The 14,172-nt window shown below is 37.9% G+C and overlaps 2 long non-coding RNA genes across 3 annotated transcripts in view; one reads left to right on the forward strand and one right to left on the reverse strand.

Annotated features, from left to right (window-relative positions):
• LOC139355385 (uncharacterized) overlaps positions 1-14,172 on the reverse strand; it is a 229,030-nt gene that overhangs the window by 191,846 nt on the left and 23,012 nt on the right. The window lies entirely within an intron of this gene.
• Positions 1-14,172, forward strand: part of LOC105487649 (uncharacterized) — a 50,126-nt gene that overhangs the window by 23,740 nt on the left and 12,214 nt on the right. Inside the window, exon 3 of one of the 2 annotated variants that reach the window (XR_011617786.1) lies at positions 2,649-2,871. The exons of the other annotated variant lie outside the window; for it this stretch is intronic. This is a non-coding gene — a long non-coding RNA (uncharacterized lncRNA). Of the gene's footprint in view, positions 1-2,648; positions 2,872-14,172 lie in introns of those variants that run through there. 2 annotated transcript variants of the gene reach the window in all.

Consider the following 14,172-nt stretch of genomic DNA (forward strand, 5'->3'; position numbering starts at 1 on the left):
AGTTCAACATGAAAATGCATCCCATTCAGATTCCCAATAATAAGTCTGATTAGGCAGATAACTTCCCAATCATAAAAGCTTTTATTTTAGGACAACTATTATGCAAATCTAGGGTGGAAATTGGACTCACTGTAATTGGGATAAGAAGACACTCTGAGAAGAAGGCTGTACATGTGACACCTATTGCATTTTATGCACTCGACTCACATTCTCTTCCTTTCTTCCTCCTCTTTGAAGCGCCCGATTAAAGTATAATTACACTAGACAGTTACAAATGGGCTTATTACAAGAGAACTATATGTTTAAGAAAGTGAGGCTTTCAGATAAGAAATCTCCAAATATTTTCTGTTATATGTTTTTACAATCTTTCTTATAAAGAAGGAGTGTTTGATGTGCAACATCTGCTAACAGAAATAAATCTATACTCAAGCCCAGCAGAATAATCAAATATAAAATACAGACATAAAGCAAACTACAACGGCAACAGTGATTCTTCGGGCAGCATGTACAAAATATACTATCTTGCTATCTAATGTCATTGTGATCAGAAATGTGCCAAAACACTCTTTCTCATTCCACTTGAACTGGATCCCCATAATTCCAACAAACATCACTTGTGGCATTAGGTTGTCATCAGCTTGCATGATCCCCAGTTCACTTAACCTTTTCTTCTTTATCTGGCCTTTTTGTGTAAAGGCAGGAACCAGTTCATTTACAATTTCCCTCAACTTGCTCAGAAAGGTCAGATCTTGCATAAAGTTCCATTTCAGCAGGTGCACATTACATCAGCTCCTCTGGATCTACTCTTTCAGCTACATCTGCCTTTCTACTCGTCTGAATTTTAAGTGCTTTATTTTCTGGAGAAACAAACTATGACAAAGTTCAGTATACAAGCTAGCCCAACTAAAACATGACTATTTCTACACAGTTTGTTAGAGCTTTCAAGTTTTTTCTGCCAAGCATTCCTCCTGTCATCTAACTGGAGTTTACAAATTCCTTGCCATAAGAATCTCAATGAGCGATTGTCTTGCTCTTTTATGTGGTTTCCTGATCTTCATACAGGATCACAAATTTTGAACAATTTGTCTACCCTTTTCATCCTAGAATCTTCTCCACTCAACAGATATTTATTGGATATTTACTATCTGTTAAGCATTGTGTTAGGAACTAGGATGCAGATAGGTAAGACAGTGCTATTTTCCTTGAATTCCCAATCTTGAAGCAAACTCTAGATGAGCCCCATGATCCCAGCCCCCTGGCATTATTTTCATGACGATAAAATGGCAAAAGGACTTTGCACTGCAATTTGCAATGTAACTAAGGTTCCTGATCAGTTTTCTCCAGCTGGTTGGAAAAGAGGAAGTCAGAGAGATTCAAAGCATGAAAGGTTTGCCTTGAGGGAGGTTCTCTTTTGCCGAGATAGAGGGGACCATGGGGCAAGAATCTGAGAGCAGCCTCTAGAAGCTAAGTGCAAGCCCCAGCCAATAGCCAACAAGAAAACAGAGACCTCAGTCCTACAACCTACAGAAATGAATTCTGTTGATGAATAACATGAATGTGTTCGGAAGTAGGTTCTTCCAACTGAGCTTTTTTTGTTTTTTTGAGATGGAGTTTCATTCTTGTTGCCTAGGCTGGAGTGCAATGGCGCAATCTCGGCTCACTGCAACCTCTGCCTCCCGGGTTCAAGCGATTCTCTTGTCTCAGCCTCACGAGCAGTTGGGATCACAGGCGTGCACCACCAAACCTGGCTAATTTTGTATTTTTAGTAGAGACGGGGTTTCTCCATGTTGGTCAGGCTGGTCTCGAACTCCTGACCTCAGGTGATCTGCCCACCTTGGCCTCCCAAAGTGCTGGGATTACAGGCCTGAGCCATTGCGTCCAGCCCCAACTGAGCTTTCAAATCAGAGCACTGTCCAGCTGACACCTTGACTTCACCCTTCAGACCTGTGAAGAAATAAAGAACTAGTTCTTCAGGAGTGGACCCTGAAGGATGACAAGGAGTACTCTTGAAACTGCTTTAAACTTTCCTTAACTCAGTCAATGCTTAATTCTTCTCTATGACTGAGATTTAGTAGACTGAGATCTATGTCATCGCTTTGAAGTTCACAAATATCCAGTGAGTTAGCTCACCTTTGCTGCCAAGAGAGGCAGATGACAGGGAGGCACTTCCTTCTACCAATAAAAAATGGAGGCAAACTCCACTATCCACTCCAGTAAACACAGCCCTCAACCTGGCACATGGATTTCCCCACCTCCAACCTCAACAGAAGCCAGCCAGAGCCACCACTGCTATCACACACCCATCCTCATTCTATCTGTTTATAGAAAGCCAACCACGGTAAGAAGGGAACTGCAGGACCACAGAAACCACAATGTCAAAGTTTTGAATGAACAGTTGAACTAGCTGACTTTTGAAAGTTCCTTTCTCCCTCAGATTCTATAATATTATAGCTTTACCAAACTTCTCTTTCTCCATGCCCAAATATATTCTGGCAATCTTAAAAAAAAAAGAAAAAAGAAAAAAGCAGGAAGACTCAGATCCTTAATCAGATTTTAATGCTAAAAACAAGTAAATTAGGTCTGATTTTTCTATCTAAAATTCCTAAATATTGCATACCTTCAGTTTCATCTTGGGCATTTTCTTGCAGGTTAGAGAAAATTGTAGCTGTCACCAAGAAAACACCATAACCTTCATTTTATGATATTACTCACCACGGATATTTTGGGAATGTCATAATGCTCATCTAAGAAGACCTGTGACACTGAAACAAATGTTTCAAGGAACTGTCTTTTCAACACTGCCTGCTTAAAAAATCTTGGCTTTTTTCACACTATTTTAAAAATAAAGCAGAAAAACTATGCTGATTGACATGCTGTAGCACAGTGTGATACAGCATTCCTCTGTCATTTCTGCAGATCTATAGGCAACAAAGCATTCTTGCAAAAGACTTTCAATCATTAGCTACTGATATTATTAGAATTTATATACTATTTAGGCCTTTCAAAATCAGAAAACAATAGGACCCAACATGGGAATGTAATAAAGCATAATTTCTTAGGTGAAATCATTCCAACCTTTAGAAAGCAAGTGTCTCAGCTGATGTTCAGCTTAATGAGGAGCCCTTCCTTGCAACAGCAGGTCCATTCTCACTCAGGGAACCCTCACTTACTCCCGTATATTTCTACGCCAGCACCCTGCAAGTTACAATTTGAGATAATAACAATCAGTTCCAAAAACGCAGGAAGAGTTTTATTACAATCACTTTTTAGCCGTTTACACAGTGCAAATGCAAAGCACAAAGATAAAGTGTTTTACAGATAAGCTTTATTAGATATTTTAAACCAACACTTCATTTGTTCCAGATTAGCAAGTCATTAGCATGCATCATTTTCAAACCACCCCATCCCACCCCAACACACAGACTGAGTGTCAACATTCAATTCCTGTTCCACTGTCTTTCATTTTAGACAAATCAGTTTTCAGATTCTGCCAAAAGTAGAAATTCTTTAACAATTTTGTTGAAAGATGCACTTATTCAAAATGACCATTCTCTCATATACTCAATTAGTGAAGAACAGTATTTGAGTTTAGTAAAGTATAATTTGAGACTAGAAACAAGGCCCTACATTAAAAAAAATGCCAATTATAAGATACCCCAATCCAACTTAAAAATTGCTTCTATGAATTAAGTAATGGCCTTCACTGCTACACAGGTTAAAATTAACAACTAATTCAAGTGTACTGCTTTGTCTAGTCAAACAACTAGGCAACCTAGAAAGACTGAAAACAGATAATAATACCTCCATTCCAGCCAAACAGCACAAAATAAAAGAGCAACCCCATTCCCATCATGCCAGCCAAGGTCGAGAAGAACCTGGACTTTCGCCCTCTGAAGGCTATAACCAGGTATCCCAACACTCCCACTGGGGTGGAATCAGTGAAAGCAAAACAGGGAGCCAGGACTTTCATCCTCACTAACTGGTTACAAGGCCCTCTCTGCAGCAGTATCAGTGACGACTGAGGAGCCTGGGCTTGTACCCCCACCTAGCAGCAACAAGATGCTTGCCCCCTCCTCACTGGGGTGGTGTCAGAGCAAGCCTAGTGGCGATTACAACTTTCACAATTAGCCAATGGTAAGAAGACCAGCCCCGTATACCACAGTATCAGCAGAGACCAAATGGGAAGCTAGAATTACCACCCTTACCCAGCAGTAACAAGGAGCTCCTCCACCCAGCTTGAGTATCAACAGAGGCCAAGGGGAAACTATGACTTCTACCTTAACAAGTTGATGGCCACCTACCCCCATCTTTTATCTTCCTGCAGGAATGTCAGAGAAGTTAGAGAAGATCCAGACTTTCATAATGTAATACAAAAAATGTCCAGGATTCAAATGAAAATTACTTGTCATACCAAGAACCAAGAAGGTGTCAAATTGAATAAGACAATCAACTGATGCCAAAACCAAGATGTCAGAGATGACAGAATTAGCTGACAATAATTTGAAAGCAGCCAGGATAAAAATGCTTCAACGAGCAATTACAAACATACTTCAAACAAATGAAAAATGAGTCTCAGCAAAGAAATAGAACATAGAAAGCATCCAATTAAAATTTTATTTTTATTTTTTATTTCAATAGCTTTAGGACTGTAATATAGTTTGGATATTTGTCCCCACCCAAATCTCATATGGAACTCTAATCTCCAATGCTGAGGGTAGGGTTTGGTGGGAGGTGTTTGGGTCATGGGGGCAAATCTCTCTTGGCTTGGTTCTGTCATTTCAATAAGTGAGTTCTTGTGAGATATGGTCATTTAAGTGTGTGCCCCCTCCCACCCCCTTTCACTTGCTCCTGCTTTTGCCATGTGAGGTACCTGCTCCCTCTTTGCCTTCCACCATGATTGTAAGCTCCCTGAGGCCTCCCTAGAAGCTAAGCAAATGCCAACATCATGCTTCCTCTAAAGCCTGCAGAACCATGAGCCAATTAAACCTCTTTTCTTTTTAAATTACCCAGTATCAGGCATTTCATTATAGCAATGCAAGAACAGCCTAATACAGAAAACTGGTACTGAGGAGTGGGGCATTGCTTTAAAAACACCTGAAAATTTGGAGGCAGCTTTGGAACTGGGTAACAGGCAGAGGTTAGAAAAAGTGTGGAGGGCTCCAAGAAAGACAAGAAGAGGAGAAAAGTTTGGAATTTCTTACAGACTGGTTAAATGGTTATGACCAAAATGCTGATAGTGATACGGACAATGAAGCCCAGCCTCAGATGGACATGAGAAACTTACAAGAAACTGGAGCAAAGGTCACGTGTGTTACACCTTGGCAAAGAGCTTGGCTGCATTCTATTCATGCCCTAGGGATCTGTGGAAGTTTGCACTACAGAGCAATGACTTAGAGTATCTGACAGAAGAAATTTCTAAGCCACAAAGCACTCAAAAAGTGGCCTGGCTGCTGCTTCTAACAATCTACGCCCAGATGCAAGAGCAAAGGAATGACTTTAAGCTGGAGCTTTAAAGAGGGAGCAGAGCATAAAAGTTTAGAAAATTTGCAGCCTGGCCATGTGGCAGAGAAAGAAAAAGCTTTCTAGGGGAGAAGAATTCAAGCAAGCTGTGGAACAACTACTTGTTAGATATTTGCTTAACTAAAAGGGATCCAAGTGCTAATATCCAAGACAGTGGGGAAAAGGCCTTGAAGGCATTTCAGAGCTCTTCTCACCAGCCCCTCCTATCACAAGCCCAAAGGCCTAGGAGGGAAGAATTGTTTGCGTAGCCAGGGCAAGGTTCCCAAAGCCTGCACAACCTCAGGACAATGCTCCCCACATTCTGGCTGCTCTGGCTCCAGCTGTGGCTCAAAGAGTCGCAGATACTGCTCGTGCCACCAATCCAGAGTGGGTAAGCCACCATAGCCTTTGGCAGCTTCCACATGGTGTTAAGCCTGTGAGTGCACAGAGCATAAGAGTGCATGAGGCTTGGTACCCTCTACATAGATTTCAGAGGACGTACAGAAAAGCCTGCTGGGTGTCCAGATAGAAGTCTGCTGTAGGGGAAGAGCCCCCATGGGAACCTCTACTAAGGCAGTGCCTAGAGGAAATGTGGGGATGGAACCTCTAGAGTCCCCACTGGAGCACTGCCTAGTGAAGCTGTGAGAAGCAGGTGGCCAAACTCCAGATCTGAGAATGGTAGATCCGCCATCAGCTTGCACCCTGAGCCTGGAAAAGCCACAGGCACTCAACAGCCAGTGAGAGCAGCTGCAGGAGCTGAACTCTTGAAAGGCACAGGGGAAGAGCTGCCCAAGGCCTCAGGAGCTCACCCCTTCCATCAGTGTAACTTGGGTGTGGGACATGGAGTCAATGGAGATTTTTTTGGAGCTTTAAGATTTCATGACTGCCCCGCTGGGTTTTAAACCTGTATGGGGCCTGTAACCCCTTTCTTTTGGCTGGTTCCTCCCTTGTGGAATGGGAATGTTTACCCAATGACTATAGCTCCATTCTATCTTGGAAGTACATAACTTCCTTTTGACTTTACAGGCTCATTTGTGGACTGGACTTGCCTTGTTCAGATGAGACTCAGATGAGATTTTGAACCTTAAACTTTGAGTTAATGCTGGAACAAGTTAAGACTTTGGGTGACTATTGGGAAGGCATGATTGTATTTTGCAATGTGAGAGAGACACGAGATTTGGGAGGGTCCAGGGCAGAATGATATAGTTTGGATATACATTTTTCCCTGCCCACATCTCATGTTGAATTGTAATCCCCAATGCTGAAGGTGGGGCCTGGTGGGAGGTTTTTGGATCATGGGGGCAGATCTCTCATGGCCTGATGCTGTCTTCAGGATAGTAAGTGAGACCTTGTGAGATCTGGTCATTTAAAAGTGTATGATACCTGCGGCCCCTCTCTCTCTCTCTTGCTCCTGGTCCAGCCAGGAGCCGCAATGTGCCAGCTCCCCCTCTGGCTTCTGCCATAATAGTAAGCTTCCTGAGACCTCCCTAGAAGCAGATGCCACTATGCTTCCTATATAGTCTGCAGAACCATTAGCCAATTAAACCCCTTTTCCTATAAACTACCCAGCCTCACATATTTCTTTATAGCAGTGCAAGAACATCCTAATACAGAGTACATGTGCTTTTTGGTTACAGGATGAATTGTATAGTGATGGAGAGTCTGGGATTTTAGAATATACATCACCCAAATAGTACACATTGTACCCAATAGGTAGTTTTTCATCCTTCACCCTCCTTCCAACCTTATCTATTCTGAGCCTCCAATGTTGGTGATACCAGTCTATAAGCCTTTGTACACCTAAAGCTTAGCTTCCACTTGTAAGTGACAACATGTAGTATTTGATTTTCCACTCCTGAGTTACTTCCTGTAGAATAATGGTCTCCAGCTTGATCTAAGTTGCTGCAAAAGACATTATTTATTTTTCATAGTTCATTATTTTCTGAGTAGTGTTTCATGGTGTGTATATACATACATAAATATATACACACACACACATAAAAATTTTAGAACTGAAGAATAATTGAAATAAATAGCTCAATGATAAGTTCAACAGCAGAATGAAAAGAACAGAGGAAAGAAACAGTGCATACAAAGATAGAATAATAAAAATTACCCTATCTGAACAATATAGAGAAATTAAACTGAAAAATAAACATAAACAGAGCTTCAGGGACCTAATTGGACTATAACAAAAGATCCAATATTTGTGTCATTACAGACCTAGAAGGAGAGGAGAAAGAAGGTGAGGCCAAAAAGGTAATTGAGAAAATAATGACTAAAAGCTCCCACATTTGGTAAGACACAATAAGCCCATAGAGTCAAGAAGCTGAGCAAACTCCACACAGGATAAACTCAAATAAATCCGTGAAAACATATATCATAATTAAATTACTGAAAACTAATGGCAAAAACAAAAAGGAAGTATTGAAAGCATCAGTGAAAAATTTACACCTTACCCACTGGAGAGAAATTGTGATTGAGAGCATCAGAAACCATGGATGGCAGACAAAAGAGGCCCACTATTATTTAAGGGTGGAAAGAAAAAAACTGTCAATCCAGAATCCTATAGCCAGTAAAGATATTCCTCAGGAATGATAAAGAAATCAAAACATTCTAAGAAGAAGAGAAACTAAGATAATTAGCAACCAGCAGATCTACTCTAATAGAATGGGTAAAGAAAGTTCTCTGAACAAAAGAGAAATAATAAAAGAGGGAATCTTGGAACATCAGAAAGGAAAAAGAAGCAAAAGTAAGCAAAAATACCAGTAAATAGGCTTTCCTTCTCCTCTCGAGTTTAAATTATGTTTGAAATTTGAAATGAAAATATTATTACTGTCTAATGTGGTTCTATATGTACATAAAGGAGATGTTTAAGACAATTATAAAAAGAAATTGCAGGGAGCCAAAGGCTGGTGGGATGTCACCAACTCAGCATTCCACTGGAGGCTGTATGATCAAACAACAAACTGTTTTTCATGAATGCAGGATGTAGGCAAACTCACGACTGCTCCTGCTGACAGAAGGTTTGCTGGAGGCAATCACTCCCTGGTGCTGAGGTTATCTACTGTGACATCTACAGCCCATTGTTCAAAAACTGCATTCTTGCAAGCCTGCTCTGGACCAAGCAGCTGATCCCTTCTTCCATGCCCCTTCTCACTATCTCTTTGCCTAATAAATATGGAAGACTGTGTAAAGCTCAGGGCTCTTGTCCACTAGAGGCAAGGTGCCCCCTGACCGCTTCTTCCAAATATACTCTTTTGTCTCTTGTCTTTTATTCCCACATTTGCCCAGCTTTGTTTGGTCCCCTTAGGTTCATGCGGGTTACATAGTGGTGACACGATCAGCGACAGAATCGGGTGCTCCACAAGAGATGTAAAGAAAAGCAGAGTTTCTCTACTTCACTTGAACTGGTGAATGAAGACACCAGTAAACTGTGAGGCTATGTAGATATATTACCTGAAGCAATCACTAAAAAAAATAGCTATACAAAAAGATATACTCAAAAACAAATGAAACTATGAAAACTGCTCAGGTAATCCCCAGGATGGCAGAAAAATGCAAATCAAGAAATAAAAAGCAGAACAAACAGAAAACAACAAATAGATTAATGACTAAACATCAATAATTAAATGTAAATGGTCTAAATATAAAGACATTAAAAGACACAGATTCACGGAGTGGATTAAAAACATGACTCAACTATAGGCTGTCAACAACCAAATTTAAACAAAATAATATAGGCAAGTTGAAAGTAAAATGGTGGAAAAAGATGTATCATGCAAACATTAATCAAGGGAAGGCAAGTGTGGTTATATTAATGTCAGATAAGATAGACTTTGGAGCAAAGAAAATTACCAGAGACAGATAATAACATTATATAATCAGAAATATGTTTCACCAAAATGACAGCATAGCAATCCTAAATGGGCATACAACAAATAACAGAACTGCAAGATACGTGAAGCAAAAACTAACAGAACTGAAAAGCCAAACATATCCATACTTGTGCTTAGAGATGCTAGCAACCCTATCTCAAAAACTGAAAATCAGAAAGAATACAGAAAAACTCAATAATACCACCAACCAATTTGATCTAGTTGATATTTATAGAATGAAATACCCAACAACAGCAGAATACATATTCTTTTCATAGGGTCACTTTACACTTAACAAGATAGACCACATCTTGGGTCATGAAACAAACCTCAACAAATTTCAAAGAGCTGAAGTCATACACTGTGTTTTCTGACAACCATGGAATCAAACTAGGGATCAACTAAAAGATAACAGTAATACTCCCAATACTTAGAAACTAACACTTCTAAATTCTGCATGGGTCAAATAATGAAAATACAAAATATAAAAATTTGTGGAACACAGCTAAAGTAATGCTGAGAGGGAAGTTTGTTAACATTAAGTGTGCACATTAATCAAAAGCAAAACAAACCCAAAACAGGCAGAGGGAATGACATAATAAAAACAGCAAAAACCAATGAAATTGAAAACAGAACAATTTCTAAAAATCAATGAAACAGAGTTGGTTCTTAAAAGAGAGAGAACAAACGAGCTACCAATATAGATTACAAAACAGAGATTATCACTACAGACCCTGCCAACATCAAAAGAAAAAGAAAAGACTATAAAAAATTTCGATATATGTAAATTTGACAACTTAGAAGAAACGGTTCAATACTGCTAAAACAAAAACTACCAAAATTTACTCTATATAAAATAGGTCATTTGAATAGTTCTTTACCTATTAAGAAAATTGAATTCATAATTTTAAAAATTCCAAAAGATAAATTTCCTGGCCCAGATGGTTTCATTGGAGAAATCTATTAAACATTTGAAGAATTAACAGTAATTCTACAAAATTTCTTCTAGAAAATAAGAGAAAAAAAATGCTTCAGAGTTCATTTTATGAAGCTAGTATTAGTGATACCCAAACCAAAGACAGGAGTTCAAAAAAACAAAACTACAGACCAATATTCTTTATGAATATAGATGCAAAATTTCCTCATAAAACACTAGCAAGTACAAGTCAGCAAAATATAAAAAGATTATACACTATGGCAAAGTGGTATTAATGCCATTGAGGCAAGGGTGGTTCAAAATTTGAAAGTCAACCAGTATGACCCATCATTATTTTTTTTTCTAATAATAAAAATCAGGTGATCATCTCAGGAAATGCAGAAAAAGCATTAAGGAAAGTCAACATTCATTTATGATAAAAGTTCTCAGAAAAAGAGAAATAGAGGAGAACTTCTTTAACTTGATAAAGAATATCCATAAAACACCTAGTTAACCTCATTCTTAATGATGAAATATTGAATATACTCCCCATAACATGAAAAATAAAGTTAAGCTATCTACTCTTATTCAAAATAGTGCTGGAAGTTCTAGCCAGTGTAATAAGGCAAGAAATTTAAAAAAAAAAAAAAAAAAAAAGCATACTAATCCGAAAACAAAACAAAAACAAGAAAAAACAACTTTTGATACTTACAGATAACATGATTGTCTACATAGAAAATCCCAAGGAATCTACAAAAACACTTCTATAACTAATAGGTAACATTCAGCAAAGTCACAAAATACAAAATGAACATACAGAAATCAATTATATTTCTATATACTAGCAATAAACATATGAACATTGAACTTAAAAATATAGTATGACAATCTAATAGTAACAAGCAATGGAGAAAAACTCCCTATTCAATAAATTTTGCTGGGATAACTGGCTAGCCATATGCAGAAGATTGAAACTGAACCTTTTCCTTTCACCGTATTAAAAAACCAACTGAAAATGGATTAAAGACTTAAAAGTAAGATCTAAAAGTATAAAAACCTTAGAAGAAAAACTAAAGAGCTACTGCAGGGTATCAGCAAACTACCTACAGAATGAGAGTAAATATTTGTAAGCTATGCATCTGACAAAGTCTTAATGGCTAGAATCTATAAGAAAAAAAAAAGGCAAAAACCAAACAAACCCATGTAAAAATGGGTAAAGGACATAAATAGACACTTCTAAAAAGAAGATATACACATGGCCAACAAGCATATGAAAAAATATTCAATATCAGTAATCAGAGAAATGCAAATAAAAGCCACAATGAGATACCATCTCACACCAGTCAGAATGGTCGTAATTAAAGTCAAAAAATAGCAGATGTTGGTGAAGTTACAGAAAAAGGCATGCTTAAACACTCCTGGTGGTACTGTAAATTAATTCAGTCACTATGGAAAGCAGTTTCAAGATTTTTCAGTGACCTTAAAACACAACTACCATTTGACCTAACAATCCTATTACTGGATATATACCCAAAGGAATATAAATCATTCTACCAAAAAGACACACAAACTCGTATGTTCATTGCAGCACTAGTCACAATAGCAAAGACATGGGAACAACTTAGATGCCCATCAACGGTGGACTGGATAAAGAAAATGTGGTAAATATATACCGTGGAATACTACACAGACATAAAAAAATCATATCCCTTGAAGCAACATGGATGCAAATGGAGGTCATTATTCTAAGCAAATTAACACTGGAACAGAAAGCCAAATACTGCATGTTCTCACTTATAAATGGGAGCTAAAAACTCAGGACACATGGACACAAAGATGGGAACAACAGACAACAGAACCTACTTTAGCAGGGAGAGTGGTAGGTGGATAAAGGTCAAAAAACCTACCTATTGGGTACTGTGCTCACTACTTGAGTGGCTAAATCATTTGCACATCAAACCCCAGTGACATACAATTTACTCATGTAATGACCTGCGCATGTCCCTCATGAATCTAAAATGAAAGTTGGAAAAAAAAAAAAAACACAAACAACAATTGTATGCTGAAGACTACATAACGTTGATGAAGGAAATCAAATATATAAATAAACAGAGAAATATGTTCACAGACTGGAAGACTCAACATAATAAAGATGTCAATTCTCCCCAAATTTATATACAAGTTTATTAAAATTCCTATCAAAATTTCAGTATGATTTCTTGTGTATACAAAATTATTCTAAAATTTATATTGAAAGGCAAAGAACTTGGGTAGCTAAAACAATTTTCATAGAGACCAAGCGGGAGAAATCACTCTATTTGATTTCAAGATGTAAATCCAGCTACAGGTATTAGTGAAGAAATAGGATCAGTGGATCAGTGAAACAGAATAGAGAACACAGAAATAGACCTATACAAATATGCCCAAACAATATTTTTAAAAAACGTAAAACCAATTTATTGGAGGAAGGACAGTCTTTTCAAGAAATGGTAAAGGAGCAACTGGACACCCACAGGCAAAAAAAATGAACCTTGACCTAAACCTCCCATCTTACAGCAAAATTACTAAGAACTGGATCACAACTTTATATAGAATGTAAAACCATAAAAATTTCAGAAAAAAATAGGGGAAAATATTTTGAAATCTACAGCTAGGCAAAGAGTTCTTAAACTTAACACTGAAAAGCTCAATCCATAAAAGGAAAAATTGATAAATTGGACAAAATAAAAACTTTACTCTGTAAAAGCTCATATAAAGAAGATAAAAAGACTAGCTACAACGCAGCAGAAAGTATCCGCAAAACACACACTTGACAAAGGACTAGTATTCTAGAATATATATATAACTCTCAAAACTACAGTAAAAAAGGACAAACAATCCAATTAGAAAATAGGCAAAAGTCAAATAGACATCTCACTAAAGAGGATAGAAGAATAGCAAAAAGCCTATGAACAAATGTTCAACATCGTTAACCACTACGGAAATAATTAAAACCACAGTTAGACAGTACTACACACCTATCAGAATGGCTAAAACAAAAAATAGTGAAAACATCAAATGCTTTCAGGATATGAAGAAACTGGATCACTCAAACATTGCTAGTGGGAATTGAAAATGGTACAACCACTCTGGAGAACAGTCTGGCAGTTTCCTTAAAAAACTAAACATGTAACTGCCATAGGACCTACAATTGTATTCCTGGGCATTTACCCCTAAGAAATAAAAAGTATAGTCTCATCAAAATCTGTACACAAATGCTTATAGCAGCTTTAGTGACAATAGGCAAAAACTGAAAATAATCTAGCTGTCCTCCAATGAGTAAATAAACAAACTGTAGAACCACCACACATTGGACTACTACCCAACAATAAAAAGGAACAAATTACTGGTACATACAGCAAGCGGGATGAGGCTCCAGAGAATTATGCTAAGTGAAAAATGCCAGTCCCACAAGGTCATATCCCAAAAGGAATGTGATTTCATTTTTAAAACTTTTTTGAAATGATGAAATAATAGAAATGGAAAACAGATTAAGGTTTGCCAACAGTTAAGGAAGAGACTGGTGGGAGAGGGAAGTAAGTGAATGTGGCTATAAAAGGGCAACTGGAGGAATCCCTGTGGTGATGGATGTGCTCCTCAGCCTAACTGAATGTCAGCACTCTGGCTGTGCTACGATACTGTGGTTTCATAAGGTGTCACCACTGGGCAAAACTGGTAAAGAGCGTACATACGGGATCTCTCTGTGTTATCTCTTACAACAGTAGTCAATCTATAATTACCTCAAAATAAAAAGTAATTAAATAAAAGCAACTGAGCTTTAACTGTTACAGAATTGTTTACAAAGTTATAATTTTAAGGTCTAAAATTCTCTGAAAATTA

Source organism: Macaca nemestrina, chromosome 20, assembly GCF_043159975.1.
Source record: "Macaca nemestrina isolate mMacNem1 chromosome 20, mMacNem.hap1, whole genome shotgun sequence".
Classification (NCBI taxonomy): Eukaryota; Metazoa; Chordata; class Mammalia; order Primates; family Cercopithecidae; genus Macaca; species Macaca nemestrina.